Consider the following 22,767-nt stretch of genomic DNA (forward strand, 5'->3'; position numbering starts at 1 on the left):
ACCGAACCCGCCGGGTTGAATCTTCCAGGCGGACTGCACACACCCCACCCGTTTAACTCTTAACGGTTTCCCGCCCTTTTGAACTCGGTCTTGAAAGTTGTTTTCAACTTTCCCTTACGTACTTATTGATTTTATTGATTTACTTTATTTTTTTTATTCCTGGACGGGGCCGGGGCCGCGGACTGCACGCACCCCACCCGTTTAACTCTTAACGGTTTCCCGCCCTTTTGAACTCGGTCTTGAAAGTTGTTTTCAACTTTCCCTTACGTACTTATTGATTTTATTGATTTACTTTATTTTTTTTATTCCTGGACGGGGCCGGGGCCGTCCGGGAGGCGTTCCCCGCCCCCCCGCGAAAGGGGTGGGGGATCCGCCGAAACCCCGGTCCCACCGAACCCACCGGGTTCAATCCTCCAGGCGGACTGCACCCACCCCACCCGTTTAACTCTTAACGGTTTCCCGCCCTTTTGAACTCGCTCTTGAAAGTTGTTTTCAACTTTCCCTTACGTACTTATTGATTTTATTGCTTTACTTTATTTTTTTTATTCCTGGACGCTGCCGGGGCCATCCGGGAGGCGTTCCCCGCCCCCCCGCGAAAGGGGTGGGGGATCCGCCGAAACCCCGGTCCCACCGAACCCGCCGGGTTCAATCCTCCAGGCGGACTGCACGCACCCCACCCGTTTAACTCTTAACGGTTTCCCGCCTTTTTGAACTCGGTCTTGAAAGTTGTTTTCAACTTTCCCTTACGTACTTATTGATTTTATTGATTTACTTTATTTTTTTTATTCCTGGACGGGGCCGGGGCCGTCCGGGAGGCGTTCCCCGCCCCCCCGCGAAAGGGGTGGGGGATCCGCCGAAACCCCGGTCCCACCGAACCCGCCGGGTTCAATCCTCCAGGCGGACTGCACGCACCCCACCCGTTTACCTCTTAACGGTTTCCCGCCCTTTTGAACTCGCTCTTGAAAGTTTTTTTCCACTTTCCCTTACGTACTTATTGATTTTATTTATTTATACCGGCATTGCATCCTCTGTAGGCTTCCCTGGTGGGTCTTGTGCATTTGAATAAACGAAGAGGAATTTGTAGGTCGATTATGGTGTGTTGGTGAATGATTTCTTATATCAAGGTGATGGATTTGTAAATGACTCTGAACTGAATTGGTAACCAGTGGAGGTCTTTTAGGACTGGGGAAATGTGGCCTCCTTTCCTAGTGTTTGTTAGTAGACGGGCTGCTGCGTTTTCAACCATTTGGAGTGGTTTTGTGTATGAGGAAGGGAGTCCAAGTAATGTACAGTTGCAGTAGTAGAAAATGAGGGCTTGGAGGATGGTTCTGAAGTCTTTGGCGTGGAAGAGTGGTCTTATCCTTTTTTAAACTTGCAGTTTATAGAAGCAGTCTTTGGTGGTTTTATTGATATGGGATTTCAAGTTTAGTTAATTGTCGATTAGCACACCTAGATCCCTAACATGAGTAGTTTGTAGGTTGGTTGGGAGACAAGCTGTGAGATTGTTGTCAGGAGTTATGAGTAATACTTCAGTTTTAGAGGAGTTTAGTACCAGATTTAGGTTTTTGAGGAGGCTTTTGATTTCTAGGTGACAGGAATCCCAGTATTCGAGGGTTTTTGTGTATGATTCTTTGATGGGGATCAGGATCTGGATGTCGTCAGCATAGAGAAAGTGTATTAAATTGAGGTTGGTAAGGAGTCGGCAGAGTGGTAGGAGGTAAATATTAAAGAGTTTAGGGGATAAAGAGGAACCTTGTGGGACTCCGATGGCCGAGTCGTGGCGTGGTGATTCTTTGTTCTGGATTTTTACCTTATAACCTCTGTTGGTTAGCAACAATTTGAACCAGGCGAGCGCCAATCCAGAGATTCCGATTGCTATTAGCTGTTTCATCGGTCTCGTGCCAGTATTCAGCCTTACACGGAGTTTACCACCCGCTTTGGGCTGATTTCCCAAAGAACCCGACTCAGAGAAGACCCGGTCCCGGCGCGCCGGGGGCCACTACCGGCCTAACACCGTCCGCGGGCTGATCCTCCATCAGAAGGACTTGGGCCCCCGAGCGGCGCTGGGGAGGCGGTCTTCCGTATGCCACATTTCCCACACCCGCCGGACAGGCGGGGATTCGGCGCTGGGCTCTTCCCTCTTCACTCGCCGTTACTGAGGGAATCCTGGTTAGTTTCTTTTCCTCCACAGCTTGTGTCCCTAGGTGGTCCCTGCGGGTCGGTACGGCAAGAGCGGTATTCAAACAGCAAGCACTGGGGTATGAAAATACAGACCCCTGTGTACTTACTTGGTAGAGGTTTTGCTAGGAGTAAGAATTTGTTGAGGATAATGTCAGTTTCTTAATAAGATCTCATGCTTTGACTGTTGAGGAGATTAGTGATGGCTTGTAAGCTGTTGTTCCAAAGTGCGATGGCTTTGTTAATAGATTCTGTTATGGGAATAAGAATCTGAACATCGTCTGCATAGATGTAGTGAATGAGGTTAAGACTACTTAACAGTTGGCAAAGGGGAAGGAGGAAACGGCGGGGGAAACGGCGAAGCTGCTGCCAGGGGGGGCTATAACAGCGCCGCCGGAGCGGCGGGCCACCTGTATATACAATATATACAGCTTCTGAGCAGAGAATTTATTGATGGTGCGTGTTAGGTGGAGTTCGGGAAGGCTTGCCTGAAAAGCCATGTCTTGAGTCTTTCCAGAAAGGTTAGGAGGCGAGGTTCATTTCTGAGATCTCCCCGTGTACAACATTTTGAATTAAACATGCCACTTTATATTGTATGCGATATTGGATGGACATGCACAGCATTCCAGGTCAAACCCTTTTAGAGACGTCAAGCCTCGACAGACAAAGTAAAGAGTAAGAAATTGTTGAACTTGGAGGTGGACCCTTGTCCGGGGGAAACGGCGAAGCTGCTGCCGGGGGGGGGGGCAATAACACGCGCCGGAGCCGGTATTTACCCTTAGATGGAGTTTACCACCCACTTTGGCCTGCATTCCCAAACAAACAGACTACGAGAAAACCCGGTCCCGGAGCACCGGGGGCCGCTACCGGCCTAACACTGTCCGCGGGCTGAGGCTTGATGAGAAGGACTTGGGCCCCCGAGCGGCGCCAGAGAGGCGATCTTCCGTACGCCACATTTCCCGCGCCTGCCGGACGAGCGGGGATTCGGCGCTGGGCTCTTCCCTCTTCACTCGCCGTTACGGAGGGAATCCTGGTTAGTTTCTTTTCCTCCGCGGCTTGTGTCCATAGGTGGGATTGACCTCTGTCCTAGAATGATGTGCCTCTTCATCCAGGCCTAGTGTTCCTACTGGTGTTTTAAGTCCATTGCTGTGCCTGCCTGTTCATCCAGACCTTGTGTTCCCACACGTATTATTATTTCTGAGAGATCTTACAATTCCTTTGTCATTTTCTGAAGTGCATAAGTAGGGTAGCTAAATGAGGAGAATATTGGAGGGGCGAAGTTCCATATTCAAAGCTGAGTAGCTGTACTTATCTAGTGAAAGTTTGAAGGATCAGGGAAGGCTTGTAAGAATAGCCAAGTTTGTTAATAGATTCTGTTATGGGAATAAGAATCTGAACATCGTCTGCATAGATGTAGTGAATGAGGTTAAGACAAGTTAACAGTTGCCAAAGGGGAAGGAGGAAACGCCGGGAGGGGGGGCTATAACACGCGCCGCCGGAGCAGCGGGCCACCTGCCCCCCCTGGGCCTTCCCAGCCGACCCGTTGCCGGTCGTGGCGCACCGCCGCGGAGGAAATGCGCCCTGCGGGGGCCGGGGCCGTCCGGGAGGCGTTCCCCGCCCCTCCCCCACCCCCCGCGAAAGGGGTGGGGGTGGGGGATCCGCCGAAACCCCGGTCCGACCGAACCCGCCGGGTTGAATCCTGCGGGCGGACTGCACGGACCCCACCCATTTACCTCTTTACAATTTCACGCCCTCTTGAACTCCCTCTTCAAAGTTGTTTTCAACTTTCCCTTGCGGTACTTACTTATTTATTTTATTTATTTAAGGTTTTTTTATACCGGCATTCATGAAATCGTTCACATGATGTCGCTTTACAGAAAACAGGGGTGCAAAGAAAACAACCTATAACATAAATACACGTGGTGAAGAGATGCAGTTACAATTAACTGGGGCTATGAACTGGGAGTGTAAGAAATAAAGAGGGATAGAGGAGGTTAATTATATACATGTGTAGAATATAAAAATATACAAGAGTACATTACAAATATGGCGTCCAATATATACAGCTTCTGAGCTGAGAATTTATTGATGGTGTGTGTTAGGTGCAGTTCGGGAAGGCTTGCCTGAAAAGCCATGTCTTGAGTCTTTTCCGAAAGGTTAGGAGGCAAGGTTCATTTCTGAGATCTGGGGGGATGGAGTTCCATAACGGTGGACCTGCTGTGGAAAGGGCTCAATCTCTAAAGGTGCTGTGATAAGTGGTTTTGGAGGGTGGAACAAGGAGGCATCCTCTGTAGGCTTCCCTGGTCGGTCTTGTGCATTTGTATAAACGGAGAGGAATTTGTAGGTCGATTATGGTGTGTTGGTGAAAGATTTTGTATATCAAGGTGATGGATTTGTAAATGACTCTGAACTGAATTGGTAACCAGTGGAGGTCTTTTAGGACTGGGGAAATGTGGTCTCTTTTCCTAGTGTTTGTTAGTAGACGGGCTGCTGCGTTTTGAACCATTTGGAGTGGTTTTGTGTATGAGGAAGGGAGTCCAAGAAATGTAGAGTTGCAGTAGTCTAATTTGGAGAAAATGAGGGCTTGGAGGATCCTGGTTAGTGTCTTTTCCTCCGCAGCTTGTGTCCCTAGCTGTGATTGAACTCTGTCCTCGAATGATGTGCCTCTTCATCCAGGCCTTGTGTCCCTAGCTGGGATCGACCTCTGTGCTCGACTGCTGCGCCTCTTCATCCTGGCCTTGTGTTCCCACAAGTGTTTTAACTCCGTTGCTGTGCCCGTTCCTGCAGGCCTTGTGTTCCTCTGGGGATAGGGAAATACATACAGTAACTGAGTGTAAGCAAGTATGATTTGCATTGAATACAAGAATGTCAGTATATAAAAATGACAAATAAATATAAAAATAAATGAAGTGCTATAAACTTTTAAAAAAAAGAATATAAATCCATAAAAAAAAAATTGTACTATCCGAGTATCAGTGTTCATCCATGTTCCTACTGGTGTTTTAACTCCATTGCTGTGCCTGCCTGTTCATCCAGGCCTTGTGTTCCCACAGGTGTTTTAACTCAGTGGCGGTGCCTGTTCATCCAGGCCTTGTGTTCCTCTGGGGATAGGGAAATACCTACAGTACCTGAGTGTAATCAAGTATGACGTGCTAGAAACGTTTTCGAATAAGAATATAAATACATTAAAAAAACACATAATTACTATCTGAGTATCCGTGTTCATCCAGGCCTTGTGTTCCCACAGGTGTTTTAACTCAGTTGCTGTGCCCATTCTTCCGGGCCTTGTGTTCCCACAGGTGTTTTAACTCAGTGGCGGTGCCTGTTCATCCAGGCCTTGTGTTCCCACAAGTGTTTTAACCTGGTTGCTGTGCCTGTTCATGCAGGCCTTGTGTCCCTAGCTGGAATTGACCTCTGTCCTCGAATGATGTACCTGTTCATCCAGGCCTTGTGTTCCCACACGTATTCTTATTTGTGAGAGATCCTAGGCTCCAATTCGTTTGTCATCAGCTGAAGTGCGTAAGTACAGTCTGAATTCACTAGACGCCAACGGAATTCACTAGACGCCAACGATATTCACTAGACGCCAACGATATTCACTGGACGCCAATGAAAACACCGGGTACACACAACTCTAGGGGTGGACCCGTTCCAGGGAGTCCTTCCCTGAACAAGCATGAGGGTGGAGGTGGGCTTTACTGCACACCCACCTGACGGACCATGCCCATACCGCTGCCAATATTCTAGCATGCATCAGAAAGATGCTGGCGAGCTACCAGTGTTTTAACCTAGTTCCTGTGCCTGTTCATGCAGGCCTTGTGTCCCTAGCTGGGATTGACCTCTGTCCTCGAAGGAAGTGCCTGTTCATCCAGGCCTTGTGTTCCTACTGCTGTTTTAACTCCATTGCTGTGCCTGCCTGTTCATCCAGACCTTGTGTTCCCACACGTATTCTTATTTCTGAGAGATCCTCCAATTCCTTTGTCATCTGCTGAAGTGCGTAAGTACCGTCTGAATTCACTAGACGCCAACGATATTCACTGGACGCCAATGTAAACACCGGGTACACACAACTCTAGGGGTGGACCCTTTCCAGGGAGTACTTCCCTGCACAAAGGAAAGGGAACTCTCTCCTGGGCCAATTGATAAGAAAACCACAATTCTGCAGCCAAAAATAGGCTGGAAATCCTTCCCCCATTGACTTTAATGGGCGACATATGTACATATACCCAACTCATTAGATTTTTTTTATGTCCATATTGGCCGCAAGTGGGACCCCCTTTCGGACATAAGAAATATGAACATAAAATTTTGCTCTGCACATCCCTACTAACCATCTCTATGACTCTATTATTCCCCATTCTGAATACATATAGGAATATCTCATTTATGTAAAAAGATCTTATCCTTGCTATTTTAATCATTATAAATTCTATCTAATATCTCAAGATAAAAATTATCAATTATAAAAAAGTTTACATTCTTACCTGAACTCTCTCCCACCTTATCATCAAGGAGCGAGTCAGAAAAATCACTGGGTTCAATGTTGAGTCATGGCTAAATCCTTCAGCTTCAATTGTAAACACAATTCATGTTTCTCAAACCCATATATTCACCTAAAATATTTATATACAAAAAATCTCATCATCCCACTATACCCAACCGCCTTCATTCCTGCTATTTTAATTGTCAATTATCTTGGCTCACAAACAACACTTTATTGCAGCTGACGACTAATTAAACCTATCCCACATAACTACTTACTGACAAGACCAATCTCTTTGACTGTGTCGGACTACTTGTAAAATACTCCTGATATCGCGAACGCTCTCCAATAGAGCTATGAATCACACATGAACGATGAGTTTGAAGATGACCTGTAAAACTAATATTATACCATAAACCTAAGACACATGATACTTACTTCTAATGCCCACTAAAAAACCCCCAATCTTTAATACAGCCAGTCAACATCCTCATACCTCAGAACTGGACACAAAATGTTTCGGATAATTGATGAGTGACAAGGCTCAAAGCTTCCAACTAACGCTCTTTCCATCAGCCATCCTGGTCAGCCGCCAGAATGCTTACTCTTTTAATATGCTCTATAACAAACCAAAAAAAATCCATCACCACCTTATATCAACATTCAATAAAGAAAAAGAAAAAGAACAAACTGGCTACTGACTCTCACTTGTCCTCTTTTGTCCCAGGACTTCCATCTTATGAAGATTAAAACACTTACCCCAAGCATGTTTCTTTCAGCATTCACTGGTTTAAAAAAAGTTTTTCCACATTGAGGCTCTCTCCCTGAAGCCATCCAAATTTAAATAGCTCCTATTACCTCATCAACATCCAATCAAATGTAGTCTCCTGTTGAACACCCAATCAAACACTACCTGAATTCATCTCTGTCTTAAACCACTCCTTCATCACTCCCCCTCCGTATCTGCAATACTCAGGCTGCTTACTATTTATTTATTTATTTATTTATTTATTTATTTATTTAAAACATTTTATATACCGGCATTCGTTGTGGACATCATGTCGGTTTACAGTCAACAAGTTAAGTTTGGAAAATTACATTTTAACAGGGAAGTTCAAACTGGGAGGGGGGGTAACGATAGGCAGCTAAGAAAAGACAGGGTAAACAAAACAAGGATCCTCGCGGTGAGGAGATGGATTATAACAAAACATAGTTCCTCAATATGAGAAAAAGGGAGTAGACGTATTGTGGTCTACATTGGCACGGGTTGATGACTTTTTATTCTGGGTAAGCTTGGTTGAACAACCATGTTTTCAATTTCTTTTTGAAGTTGTTAATACAGGGTTCAAGGTGTATGTCAGGCGGTAGTGTGTTCCAGTGGGTGGGACCTAACTAACCCTCTAGCGGTACATACAGGGAGGTGCTACTGTAGGATCACTGTCTAGCGATGTCATACAGGGAGCTGATGTGTGAGCTTACAGATACCAGCTGTTATGTACCGCTAGACAGTGATCCTACAGTAGTACTTCAAAAAATATAGCACAGGTACTGGAGGAGGGTTTGCTTCAAAGACTGATTACCATTAAGGAAAAACAGTTTTTGTTTGAACCATTTCCCAACACTCCTATTTTTTATGCGCTCCCCAAAATACTTAAGTTCTTGATATCACCACCTGGGCACCCAATAGTTTTTGGGATCCATTCAATGTTGGAACCACTGTCAAAATATGTTGATTCTTTTTTGAATCCGTTGGTAAAGCATTGAATCCGTTGGTAAAGCATTGAATCTGTTGGTAAAGCATTTTTACATCACCATGTCCAGTAAAAAGAAACACATGGTGAGTGGGTTCAAGGACTGTATTTGTGGAAGGAGAATATCCATTATTTATTTATTTATTTATTTTTATGTACCGGTGTTTGGAATTACTGTCACATTGGTTTACAGCAATGTACGTGGAATACACATTGACAGCAATAATATAAAAAAACACACAGACACAGGGAGAGCGCGATCGGGTGTGAGACTAGAGGTCCAATGGAGCAAGAAGGACCAGAACAGTGTAGGTGATGACAAGGCAAGGAACAGAGCAAGAATCTAGAAATGAAGTCAGATGAGCAAAGGTCAGAGTCCAGAGGTCAGTCCGTGGAATGGTCAACAAGGCAGAGGTCAGATACCGGAGGTCAGACGAGGTCACAGGCAGGCAGCAGGCAGGCAGGCAGGTCAAGGGACAAGCTGAGGTCTTGAGGCAGGCGACAGGCAGATAGGTAGGTCAAGGAACAAGCTGAGGTCTTGAGGCAGGCGGCAGGCAGGCAGGTCAAAGAACAAACTGAGGTTTTGAGGCAGGCTGCAGGCAGGCAGGCAGGTCAAGGAACAAGCTGAGGTCAGTACCAGTTAGACAGTCCAGAGGTACTACCTGGGATAACGTACAGACAAACACAGGAACAAGACAAGCAGGAACTAGGATGCAGGAACAAGGCAGGAACAGGACTGGAACAGAAGGATCCTGGAACGAGACTTGGAACAAGACAAGAACAGGAACAAATGCAGAGGCAATCTAGCATACCAGCCGACCTGATTGCCAAGGCAAGGAAGCACAGACAGGAACTTCCTTATATCGGGGGATCAATCAGGGTGCCCCATGGAGCTAAGGCCCACCCTTGGCCCTACAAGAGACTGGGCGGTCTGCGTGTGCACGCGTAGGAGTGTGGCCAACATCGCTGAGAATGCCGAGCCTTGGCGTGAGGCCTGGCGCGCAGAGGAAGACCCAGCGACCTCCGCCACAGGAAACCAGGGCCTAGAGGAGCTGGCAACTACTGCTAGGGAGGCCGACCTGGGACCTGTCATGGGACCGTGAAGGTGAGCAGGCTCATGCTCGGGACGGTCGCGGATGGGGCGCATAACACACTCCAGGTCACAAGTACCTGGCAAGATTCCTAAGTTTAATCGATTCTTTGCTTCTTATCCCTTGTAAAAGCAGTGGACTTCTCCATTTCACAGTGGTTTATGGACTTTTCTTCCAGGAATTTGTCCAAACCTTTCTTAAACCCATTTACACTAACAGTTTTTATCACATCCTCTGGCAATGAATTCCAGAATTTAATTATGTGTTGAGTAAAAAAGTATTTTCTTCTACAACTGGATGGTGCTCTGTACTCACCTCAAATCTATATCAAAGGTAATATCAGCTTTCCATATTAATGAAGCCATTGTGTTCTCTATGTTGTTTTCAAAGCCAAATTCAAATGAAGATGAGACAGGCCTGTAAAAGAGCATTGGCTTACTATAAAAGAAGGACTCAGCAACATTATCAGGCTTCACAAATATTCATCTTTTACGACCTAACAGACAGGGCATAGCAGTGGCCAAACACACATTGTCCAGCAGACTGGACAATTTGTGGACTGCAGTGCACATTGCATATATTAGCAGGCCTACAAATAACAGACACCATTAAGTTAGAGCCATGGCTACATCAGTGACTCATCTGCAAATCTGTAACATGGTTGTCAACACAAATTTTATGTCCCATTACTGTCTGGACAATCTTTCCAAAAGCATCAGTGAATATGGACAAACAGTTTTGTGTAGTCTGTTCACCCAATAGTCTACACTCCACAGTGGGTTTCGGGTTGCTTATTCAGTAAACGCTCTGCTGCAACCCTTAGCTTAGGATTTCTCACATGTAATGGCTAATTTAACCTTGCTTATTGATGGAAAAAACAAATTTGATTACCGTAAACAGTGGATTCCATAGAGAGCAGGATCAATTAGCTATAATAAATACCTGCCTGCCTCCCTGGAAAGTTGACTAGCTAGATAAAATTAGCTTATATATCAACTGAGGGGGCTCACAAGGTAATGCCTGAGCAGGAATTTCCTCATATGCTCAGCAGAGTAAAAGCTGTACTAGCTAAGGAGGTAATTTTAAAAGGAGTTACACATGTAAGCATAAAATACTATCATAGCAATTTTAAAAAGCCATTTATCCATTTAAAGTGAACTTGTACATGAATATCCTATGGGCAATTCAATGGCATATACTGCAGTAATTTTCAAAAGCTCACTTTTTGTTGTGATTGTGGACCCTTTCTCCGTGACATTATAAAGTTTGTCTCAAGGGAAAAGCCCCTGAGAATTTGTCAGCGGAAGGCAGTGCAAGCAAAGAAAACTAAACAGAATATTAGTTCTTACCAATCCACGTTCCCCTGAGACTGTCCTTAGAAATTGGGAACGTTAGCGAAAAGTTGTTGACACATGGAAAATATTGGATCTGGAACAGGCTGAATCAGAAACAGACTGAAGTTGGATCTAGCTGAAGCAGGATCTGGACGAAACAGGATCTCGCTGAAGCAGTTTCTGAATGAAGCAGGAACAAGCTTCAGCTGGTTCTGAACGAAGCAGGAACAAGCTGAATTTAAAGAAAACTGAAGCTGGAGCAAACTAGCAGACTTCACTCACCCTCAGCTGTTGCCAGGACAAAGGAACACCAGACCCTTGCAATTTTAAATAAACTTCTAATCTTCCAATGCTAGTTCTAAACCTCGAGCCTGTTGCTGCCTCTTTAAGACATCAATGACGTCATTAGTACGTACGTGCGCGTCCCAGAGAGGGGCGTCCGCGACGATCCCAAAAACAGCGATCCGAGCCTGCGATCGGCCCGCAGCCCTCAGCGAGTGCGGCCGACCCCCGAGGCCAAAAACAGACTCTCCAGACCCACCAGAGCAGGTAGGAAGGCCCGGCTGTGGCGAATCGTGGCCGGGTTTTCTAACACTTTTACATAGAAACATAGAAATGACTGCAGAAAAGGACCAAAGTCTGCCCAACAAGCGAATGGTACCATATGCCGCACCCTACGGGTCACCCCCATGCTTAATCAGTTTCTCAGACTGTAAAAGTCAGGGACTTTGTTTATTGCTATCTGAGTCCAATTTACCATTATCTCTTGCTTTGAAGCAGAGAGCAATGTTGGAGTTACATCAAAAGTATCAGACTTATTGGTTAAGGTTAGTATCAGCCGCATTAGCAAGTTACCCCCATGCTTATTAGTTTCTCCAGACTGTAAAAGTCAGGGTCCTTGTTGGTTGTGTCTGAATCCAATTCCCCTTTTCTTCTTTTTCCCCTGCTGTTGAAGCAGAGAGCAATGATGGAGTTGCATCAACAGTATGAAGGCTTATTGGTTAAGCGTAGTAACCACCACACCAGCAAGTTACCCTCATGCATTCTTTTCTTCATTTCCATCCTCTAGCCTTTAGGGATCCACAGTATTTATCCCATGCCCCTTTGAATTATTTCATTGTTTTTATCTTCACTACCTTCTTTGGAAGGGCATTCTAGGCATCCACCATCCTCTCCTCTCCTCTTTCCTGACGTTGGTTCTGAGTTCTCTCCCTGGAGTTTCATTTTGTGACCCCCCCTAGTTCTACTGATTTTTTTCCAACAGAAAAGGTTTGTTGATTGTGCATCATTAAAACCTTTCAGGTATTGAAGGTCTGTATCATATTTCCCCTTCATCTCCTCTCATCCAGGGTATACATATTTAGGTCCTTCAACCTCTCCTCATAAGCCATTTGATGGAGAACTCCCACATTTTGGTCACCCATCTTTGGACTGCCTCCATCCTGTCTCTATCCTTTTTGAGATACGGTCTCCAGAACTGAACACAGTGCTCCTGGTGAGGCCTCAGCAAGGATCTGTATAAGGGGATTATCACCTCTTTTATCTTACTGGTAATTCCGCTCTCTATGCAGACTAGCCCTTCTTCTGGTTTTTAGCCAAAAAAGCATCCATCAAAAATTGGAAGATACATTCATCTGAAGAAAATAGGATAAAGCATAAACATTGTCAAGTTAAGTGTAAGATATTGATAAGACAGGCGAAGATAGAATTTGAAATGAATTTGGCCGCAGAAGCAAAAACTCTTGATAAAAGCTTTTTAAAATATATCCGAAGCAAGAAACCTGTGAGGGAGTCGGTTGGACTGTTAGATGACCAAGGGGTTAAAGGAGCTCCTAGGGAAGATAAGGATGAAATAAAGAATAGATGCCTGTAGTCTAAAATCAATCCTTTATTGAAGTGGAGACACAAGGGTAGCCCGACTCTGGCCGAGTTTCGCTGTTTCAAATGGCTGCCTCAGGGGCTAAAAACACAAATAAAAACTTTAAGAATAAGAATGAAAATACTAAAAGTGACATCATCAATAAATATATAGTTAATTAAAATAAATCAACTACATTGGTGAATCAACAATTTGAAAACTAGATAAAAAAAGGGATAATAAACTCATGGTGACATAAAGAGGGTATGTACACTAAAAAAACTTATAGCAAACCAAGTGAATTTATAATAAGCCTCACGGTTGAATGAACTACATAAAAACTAAATTCAAAATATTGGTAAAAATGTCAACATTACCTTACAACAGTCTTCTTGAATTCATTAGTTATGTATGAACTAAGAATGTAGGGTGATCATATAGAGAGCTGTATGATCTCTTATACTGCTCCGTCTGTAATGATGCAGAAATAGATGGCAACATAACATGATGTATTATGCACTATGATTAAAAATGGATCTAAATAATCAGAACAATAACTGTACATAGCAATATATCTCTATTAATATTTTTCAATATATCACTTTCTATTGTATGCCTTATGTGATTGATCTGTGTTATAATAAAAGAAATATAAAATGTAAAGTATGTATATTGCAGATGTTTATATGTAAAGTATGAAACATTAAGACGTTAAAAAATAAAAAAGGTGAATGAATAAGTAAAAGATATAAAAAGCAATAAAAAATTAAAAACTGTGTGTGTGTTGTTAGAATCTATATACTATATGGGAATATGTGATGTGTGTGTGTGTAAAATCTAAAAATAGTGAATAATGAAAATACTACTGTATGTGAGTATAAATGAAAACACTTATTGTGAACAATCCAAACTTGAGAAAAAACTCCTCATAAGCATGTGAATACAACAAAGTGAACCATGTGCACAAGATGTACCTATTGGAAAACCTGCTAAAAAATGCTACTTCACTATGACATAGAAACTTATAAAGCATGAGTGCTACAATGATGAAATCCGATCAAAAAATAAAACCATTACATCCCTTTTTTTGAAATAACTCCAAAAAACAAAAATGTGATCCTGGCGAGCAATACTAAAACATATCAAATACAAAGGCCATTACAGAAAGACTAAATTAATTCTTTGCTTCTGTGTTTACTAATGAGGATGTTGGGGAGATACCAGTTCCGGAGATGGTTTTCAAGGGTGATGAGTCAGATGAACTGAACCAAATTACTGTGAACCTGGAAGATGTAGTAGGCCAGAATGACAAACTAAAGAGTAGCAAATCACCTGGTATGCATCCTAGGGTACTAAAGGAACTAAAAAATGAAATTTATGATCTATTAGTTAAAATTTGGAACCTATCATTAAAGTCATCCATTGTACCTGAAGACTGGAGGGTGGCCAATGTAACCCCAATATTTAAAAAGGGCTCCAGGGGTGATCCGGGAAACTATAGATCAGTGAGCCTGACTTCAGTGCCGGGAAAATAGTGGAAACTATTCTAAAGATCATATAAAGCATGTAGAAAGACATGGTTTAATGGAACACAGTCAACATGGATTTACTCAAGGGAAGTCTTGCCTAACAAATCTGCTTCATTTTTTTGAAGAGGTTAATAAACATGTGGATAAAGGTGAACCGGTAGATGTAGTGTATTTAGATTTTCAGAAGGTGTTTGACAAAGTCCCTCATGAGAGGCTTCTAAGAAAACTAAAATGTCTTGGGATAGGAGGCGATGTCCTTTCATGGATTACAAACTGGTTAATGTTATGTTCTGTGTGTCTTGAACTAGTAGTGGGCCCTTGGGTCGTGGTGAGTGAAGACTCCACCCACAGGGAGGAGCCCTGTGGGCCCTTACCACAACAGGCAAAGTCTCAGCAGTGATGGACAACAGAGGAAATAACTTTATTATACAGCAATGTAGATCCGAAGAGCGAAGTAAAAGAGTCAGTACTGTAGCTGGTCAGTCCACTAGTAATCCACAGCGCGGAGTGGTCCGGCGAATGCCTTCTCTAGGCTTAGCTTGTGCTGGCAATCCCAGTAGTGGTCTGCAGTGCGGGGTAGGCCGGAAGCCGCTGGTATAGTTGCACAAAACAAGAGGGTTCTGGAAGTGGCCTGCAAGCGGGGTAACCCGAGAATCCATGCCACGAAGGTAGTGTACTCAGTACAGTACTCGGTACTGTTCTCGGTACTGTAGAAGCAGAAGGAGAACAGAAACATAGAAACATAGAAATGACCAAAACGGCCCATCCAGTCTGCCCAGCAAGCTTCGCACTTTTTTTTTTCTCATACTTATCTGTTACACTTGGCTCTTAGTAACCCTTTGGTTCTATTTCCCTTCCACCCCCACCATTAATGCAAAGAGCAGTGTTGGAGCTGCATCTAAGTGTAATATCTAGCTTAATTAGTTAGGGGTAGTAACCACTGCAATAAGCAAGCTACACCCATGCCCATTTGTCTACCCAGACTATGGGGCGGATTTTCAGACTCCGCGAATAGGCCTACTTTTGTTTGCGCTCCAGGCGTAAACAAAAGTACGCTGGATTTTAGTAGATACGCGCGGAGCCGTGCGTATCTGCTAAAAACCTGGATCGGCGCGCGCAAGGCTATCGATTTTGTATAGCCGGCGCACGCCGAGCCGCGCAGCCTACCCCTGTTCCCTCCAAGGCCCTCCGAAATCGGAGCGGCCTTGGAGGGAATCCTCTAACGCCCTCCCCTCACCTTCCCCTCCCTTCCTCTACCTAACCCACCCGCCCGGCCCTGTCTACACCCCCCCCTTACCTTTCTCCGGGGATTTACGCCTCCCGGAGGGAGAAGTAAATCCCCGCGCGCGAGCGGGCCTCCTGCGCGCCGGGCCGCGACCTGGGGGCGGGTACGGAGGGCGCGGCCACGCCTCTGGACCGCCCCGGGCCGTAGCCATGCCCCCGTACCCGCCCCCAAAACGCTGCCGACACGCCCCCGAAACGCCGCGACGACCGGGCCCGCCCCCGACACGCCCCCTCCGAAAACCCCGGGACTTACGCGAGTCCCGGGGTCTGCGCGCGCCGGTAGGCCTCTTTGAATGTAGGCATACCGGCGCGCAGGGCCCTGCTCGCCTAAATCCGCCCGGTTTTGGGCGGATTTAGGCGAGCAGGGCTCTGAAAATCCGCCCCTATGTGACTCAGTCCCTGTTGGTTGTTGTCTGTATATAGATCCACTTTTCTTCATTCCCCCTGCTGTTGAAGCAGAGAGCTAAGCTGGATTTGCACGAAGTATCAGACTTTTTCCCCTGCCATTGAAGCAGAGAGCTATGCTGGATATGCGCGTAGTATCAGACTTTCTCCCCTGCCGTTGAAGCAGAGAGCTCTGCTGTATATGCACATAGTATCAGACTTTCTCCCCTGCCGTTGAAGCAGAGAGCTTTGCTGGATATGCACATAGTATCAGACTTTCTCCCCTGCCGTAGAAGCAGAGAGTTATGCTGGATATGCACGTAGTATCAGACTTTCTCCCCTGCCGTTGAAGCAGAGAGCTATGCTGGATATGCACGTAGTATCAGACTTTCTCCCCTGCTGTTGAAGCAGAGAGCTATGCTGGATATGCACGTAGTATCAGAATTTCTCCCCTGCCGTTGAAGCAGAGAGCTATGCTGGATATGCACATAATATCAGACTTCCTCCCCTGCCGTTGAAGCAGAGAGCCATGCTGGTTATGCATTGAAAGTGAACTATCAAGCTTATTTGGTTTGAGGTAGTAACCACCGTAACAAGCAAGCTACTCCCCGCTTTTTGTGAATGCAAATCTTTTTCCACATTTCCTCTTGCCGTTGAAGCTTGGAGCAATGTTGGAGTCGCATTAATCATGTGTATGTTTATTGAATAACGGTATTATCTCCAGGTAGTAGCTGTCATTCCCGCGAGCCACCTGCTCTTCATTCATGTCCTCTAGACTTTATGGATCCACAGTGTTTATCCCACGCCCCTTTGAAGTCCTTCACAGTTCTGGTCTTCACCACTTCCTCCGGAAGGGCATTCCAGGCATCCACCACCCTCTCCGTGAAGAAATACTTCCTGACATTAGTTCTGAGTCTTCCTCCCTGGAGCTTCAAATCGTGACCCCTGGTTCTGCTGATTTTTTTCCGACGGAAAAGGTTTGTCGTTGTTTTTGGATCGTTGAAACCTTTCAAGTATCTGAAAGTCTGTATCATACCACCTCTGCTCCTCCTTTCCTCCAGGGTGTACATATTTAGATTCTTCAATCTCTCCTCATAAGTCATTCGATGAAGACCCTCCACCTTTTTGGTCGCCCTTCTCTGGACTGCCTCCATCCTGTCTCTGTCCAGGCACCAAGGATGACTGGAACAGGAACAGCCGGAGTGAGGACAAAGCAGGAACTCACTGAAACAGAGAGTGACAGAGAATGGCTCTCCAAGGAGCAGATAGCCCTGAGTGCAGCAAGGCCCTCGAGGAGTGGGTACCTAGGTCACCCAGAAGTCAGTGAGGCGAAGTCCCAGAGAGGTGGAACTAGCAGGATGAGATTCCTTGCTAACTCGTCTTCCAAGAAGTCAGATGAGTTTAAGTATGGTAGGCAGATCATGTTATACATTGGGGATGCCTCCGAGGTTCCCATCATGACCCGTTTAAGAAGGGGGCAGGCACATGCGCACGTGCCTTAGGTAACCCCGGATGTAAGATGGCTGCCGGGAGCGCTCACGCCGTCCCAGGCAAGCCATGAGAGTTGGCGTGTGGAAGCGGAGGCTGCCATTCTGCCCAGCTTCGGAGCTGCATAGAGAAAGGAGGTGAGCAGCAAAGGTCGCAGCTGCCTGCGACCGACGGGTGCAACAGTTAAATGACAGGAAACAGAGAGTAGGATTAAATGGTCAATATTCTCAGTAGAAAAGGGTAAACAGTGGAGTGCCTCAGGGATCTGTACTTGGACTGGTGCTTTTCAATATATTTATAAATCATTTATTTATTTAACACTTTTATATACTGATATTCATGTAAGAAATTACATATCACTTCTGTTTAATCATCTGGAAAGGAATACGACGAGTGAGGTTATCAAGTTTGTGGATGATACAAAATTATTCAGAGTAGTTAAATTACAAGCCGATTGTGATATATTACAGGAGGATCTTGCAAGACGGGAAGATTGGGCATCCAAATGGTAGATGAAATTTAATGTGGACAAGTGCAAGGTGTTGCATATAGGGAAAAATAACCCTTGCTGTAGTTACATGATGTTAGGTTCCATATTAGGAGCTACCACCCAGGAAAAAGATCTAGGCATCATAGTGGATAATACTTTGAAATCTCCAGCTCAGTGTGCTGCAGCAGTAAAAAAGCAAACAGGAATTATTAGGAAGGGAATGGTTAATAAAACGGAAAATATCATAATGCCTCTGTATCACTCCATGGTGAGACCGCACCTTGAATACTGTGTACAATTCTGGTTGCCACATGTCAAAAAAGATATAGTTGCGATGGAGAAGATATAGAGAAAGGCAACCAAAATGATAAAGGGGATGGAACAGCTCACCTATGAGGACAGGCTGAAGATGTTAGGGCTGTTAAGCTTGGAGAAGAGACAGCTGAGGGGGGATATGATAGAAGTCTTTAAGGTCATGAAAGTTCTTGAATGAGTAGATGTGAAATTGTTATTTACACTTTTGGATAATAGAAAAACTAGGGTGCATTCCATGAAGTTAGTAAGTAGCACATTTAAGACTAATCGTAGAAAATTCTTTTTCATTCAATGCACAATTAAGCTCTGGAATTTTTTGCCAGATGATGTGGTTAATTGCATCAGTGGCATGAGATGTTCTTGGTGTTTGGGTACTTGCCAGGTTCTTGTGGCCTGGTTTGGCCTCTGTTGGAAACAGGATGCTTGGCTTGATGGACCCTTTGTCTGACCCAGCATGGCAATTTCTTATGTTCTTATGTTCTTGACACATTGCTTCATCATCTTCAGATCGCTAGAGACTACCACCTTAAGGTCCCTCTCTTTGTCCGTGCACAACAGCCTTTCACCCCCCATCACATACAGCTATTTGGATTACCGCAACCTGGATGCATGACTCTGCATTTCTTGGTACTGAATTCCAGCTGCCATATTTTCAACCACTGTTCAAGCTTCCTTAAATCACATCTCATTATCTCTATTCCTTCTGATGTGTCTATTCTGTTTCTGTCTGGTGTGTCTATTCTGCTGTGTCTATTCTGTTGCAAATCTTAGTGTCATTTGCAAACAGACAAACTTTACCATCTATCTCTTCTGCAATGTCGCTCACAAAGATATTGAACGGACCCTTTCCCGACACTGTTCTGTGTGGCACTCCACTTAACACTGTTCTCTCTTCAGAGTAGGTTCCATTTACCATTACATGCCGTCTTCTATCCCTCAATCAGTTTGTAATCCATGCCACCACCCTGGCACTCACTCCCAGGCTTTTCATTTTATTCACAAGTCTCCTATGTGAGACCATATCAAAAGCTTTGCTGCAATCCAAGTAGATCACATCGAGCACTCTTCCTCGATTCAATTCTTTAGGCACCTAATAAAAAAAAATCAATCAGATTTGTTGGCAGGAATTTCCCTTGATGAATCCATGCTGTCTTGGATCCAACAATCCTCCTGACTGTAGATAGTTCACTATCCTTTCCTTCAGGAGAGTCTCCATTAATTGACACTGAAGTGAGGCTATCTGGCCTGTAGTTTTCAGCTTCCTCTCTGCTACCACTCTTGTGAAGTGGATCACCACCACTCTTCTCCAATCACTCAGCACCACTCCTGTTTCCAGGGATCTATTGAACAGCTTATGCAGTGGACACACCAGCACTTCTCTGAGCTACCTCAGTATCCTGAGATAAATCTCATCGGCCCCATGTCCTTGTCCACTTTCAGTTTTCCTAGCTCTTATCATACATTCTCTTCTGTAAATAGTTTCATCTATCCCATCTCCAACTTCAGTCTTGTCAACCAGCAATGGTTCTTCTCTAAGGTCTTCTTTAGTGAACACTGAACTGAAGTACTTGTTTAATATTTCCATCCTTTCTTCATCTCTCTCCATACAGTGCTTGTTATCACCTTTCAATCTCACTAGACCACTGCAGGCCTCCTTTCTTTCTCTAATATATCCAAAAAAATGTTTTGTTTCCTCTCTTTACCTCTTTGGCAATCCTTTCTTCTGGTTGACTTTTTGCTTTCCTGATTTTTTTCTTCGTTTCCCTCAGTTTTAACAGATATTCATCCTTGTGATCTTTTTTTTGGGGGGGATCCTTTATACTACTTAAATTCTTTTTGCCTTAATTTTTTCAGCCACCTCCTTTGAGAACCAGATCAGTTTCTTTTTCCTCTTATGCTTCTTTACTTTCCTAACATATAGATTTGTTGCCTTTGTAATAGCTCCTTTTAATTTGGCCCACTGTTGGTGCACCTCACATGTTTTCTCCCAGTCTTCTAGTTCTTCTTCCAGGTATCTCCCCATTTTGACAGTCTGTATTTGTGAAGTTCAAACTCGGGTTTTTTGTATGACATCTCTGTATCCTATTTGAGATATCCAACCATACCGTCTGATGATCACTAGTTCTCAGGTGAGCCCCTAGCCAAACATCAGAGACATTATCCCCATTAGTAAGCACTAGATCGAGGATCACACCCTCCCTTGTGGGTTCCATTACCATTTATTTGAGTAGAGCATCTTGAAGGGCATCCAATATCTCTCTACTTTTTGTAGATTCCGCAGAAGGGATGCTCTAATCCACATCCGTAAGATTAAAATTTCCAACGAGCAACAATTCTCCCTTCTTTCACACCTTGTGGATGTCATCGATCAGGTCTCTATTCAGTTCATCCATTGGGTTGGAGGCTTATAGATCACACCAATTAAAATGGAAGCACTATCTTCTCTTTTTAGGATGGTCCATAATGCTTCTTCTTTACCCCACGACCCTTGCAATTCAGTTGCTTGTATATTGTTTTTGACATAAAGAGCTACACCTTCCCCTTTTCTGTCCTCTCTGTTCTTCCTTAACAAGTTATAGCCTGGGATGCCACATATCAATCATGAGACTCAGTGAACCATATCTCTGTAACAGCAACAATGTCCAATTCTACCTCTACCATTAGGGACTGCAGGTCTGGGATTTTATTGCTCAAACTATGAGCATTTGTGGTTATAGCTTTCCAGTTGCTCTTCCTAGTTGCCTTTTCTGGTTCATTAACTGATTCATTTTGTTACTTTCTCTTCTCACTTCCTGTATTGCTAGGGTTGACATTCTAATTTCACTGGCCATCTCCTGCCACCCAAACTCCCTAATTTAAATGCCTGTTAAAGAATGATTTAAATTTTTCACTTAGCATCCTCTTTCCTGCCACAGACAAATGTAGGTCATCCTTACCATATAATCTTTTATTGCTCCATATATGGCCCCAACCTCCAATATATTCAAAACCATTTTTCTTACACCAGGTTTTGAGCCAGACATTGAAATTATCTATATGGCATAACCTTTCCTTTCCCTTTCCATGAACAGGTAATACTTCTGAAAAGGCAATAGTCTTTGGCATGTGTCTAATCTTCTCCCCTAGATTTTGGAAATCTTCCTGTACCTTGTGGACACCGTTTATTGTAAGGTCATTGGTTCTCAGATGGATGATAACATTGATATCAGTGCTCTTACTTCTTCTATAATTGCATTGACCATTTGGTTTGGGTTTCTATTATTTGAGCATCCTGGAATGTATTTAACTATAGTATCCCCATCAGACTGAATTCCCAAATTGGTTTGTCTGATGACCAAGTCTCCCAGAAGAAGCAGCTTTCTTTTATGACATGTTTTGTCAAAGGGTTTCTGGGTACATTGGATGTCTACTTCCCTTTCAGATATCACTTCATGTTCTGCTGCTGGGGCTTCTTCATTTTCCAAAGCAGAAAAAGCATTATGTAGGGGCTAACAGTTGTGAGTGGTGTCTCTTCATCATAGGCCTTATTCTGTCAGAGATGATTGTAATCCAGTTATTACAGGGATTCTGAATGTTGGATGTCTTACTTCTCTGCAGAAGTGAGGTTGGGTATTCAGGATGCTGTCCAGTTAGGGAGATTGGGTGTCTTATAGTCACATGTCTTGTTCTACCATATCCCACGGGTAAAGAGCTTTTTAAAATCAGGCCCTAAGAGAACAAGCTTCATTTGTTCTCATCCTCTAGTTTTTTGCTTTCCTTTTATTTCCAGGCTACTCTAGCCCCCAAGTTCTATCTCCCTGTTATATGTAACTACGCTTCGGCCTTCCTGTTATTTGGTTATGTTTAGTTAGCCCCTAAGTTCCATGTAAACCAGTCTGATATGAATCTTGCCATGAAGTTCGGTATAGAAAAATGTTAAATAAATAAATAAATTTGGTGCTGCCAGATGTCTTCACCCACATTTAATAAATGGTTAATTCATCTTGTAAACAAACTTTCTTTCTGAGTAGAAACATCTAGGATATAAATAAAACTTGTGTATCCTGGGGGGAGGGAAGGGGAAGGAAAAGAGGTGAGGCATTGGTTGTGGATGGGAAAGGAGGTAGAGTGGAGTCTGGCAAAAAGAACCCCAGTTTGTTGCAAACAGCTATATTCTTGCAAATGTATTTTGGAGAGTTTGGAAAGAGCATCCCTTTTTACGACGACAGATATTTGGGAAAACTTGATAATTGCCTCCTGGAGGCCAAAAAACTGGAGATGAATTGTCCTGCAAATTTTATTTAATGCTATGCCAAAATGTTTGTACTAAAGGTAAAAAATGTGAAAACTCTGAATTATTAGTGAATTATTAGTGAACAATAATTTCTTTTTTATACCACACTCAATAAAATGAAAACTTAACTCGCATAAATATTTGCAGGCGATGAGCAGTTGGAAAAGTAATGAAAATTTCTCAGAGGCAGATTCAAACTCTCTTATGTAAAACATATTTCATCACTGCCATCTAGGAGATGGTCATTTTACATCAATAACCATATACTGATTTACGAAACATGAAAATGTGCTTTTTTTTGGTCATTAA

This window comes from Rhinatrema bivittatum, chromosome 2 (genome assembly GCF_901001135.1).
Source record: "Rhinatrema bivittatum chromosome 2, aRhiBiv1.1, whole genome shotgun sequence".
Lineage (NCBI taxonomy): Eukaryota > Metazoa > Chordata > Amphibia > Gymnophiona > Rhinatrematidae > Rhinatrema > Rhinatrema bivittatum.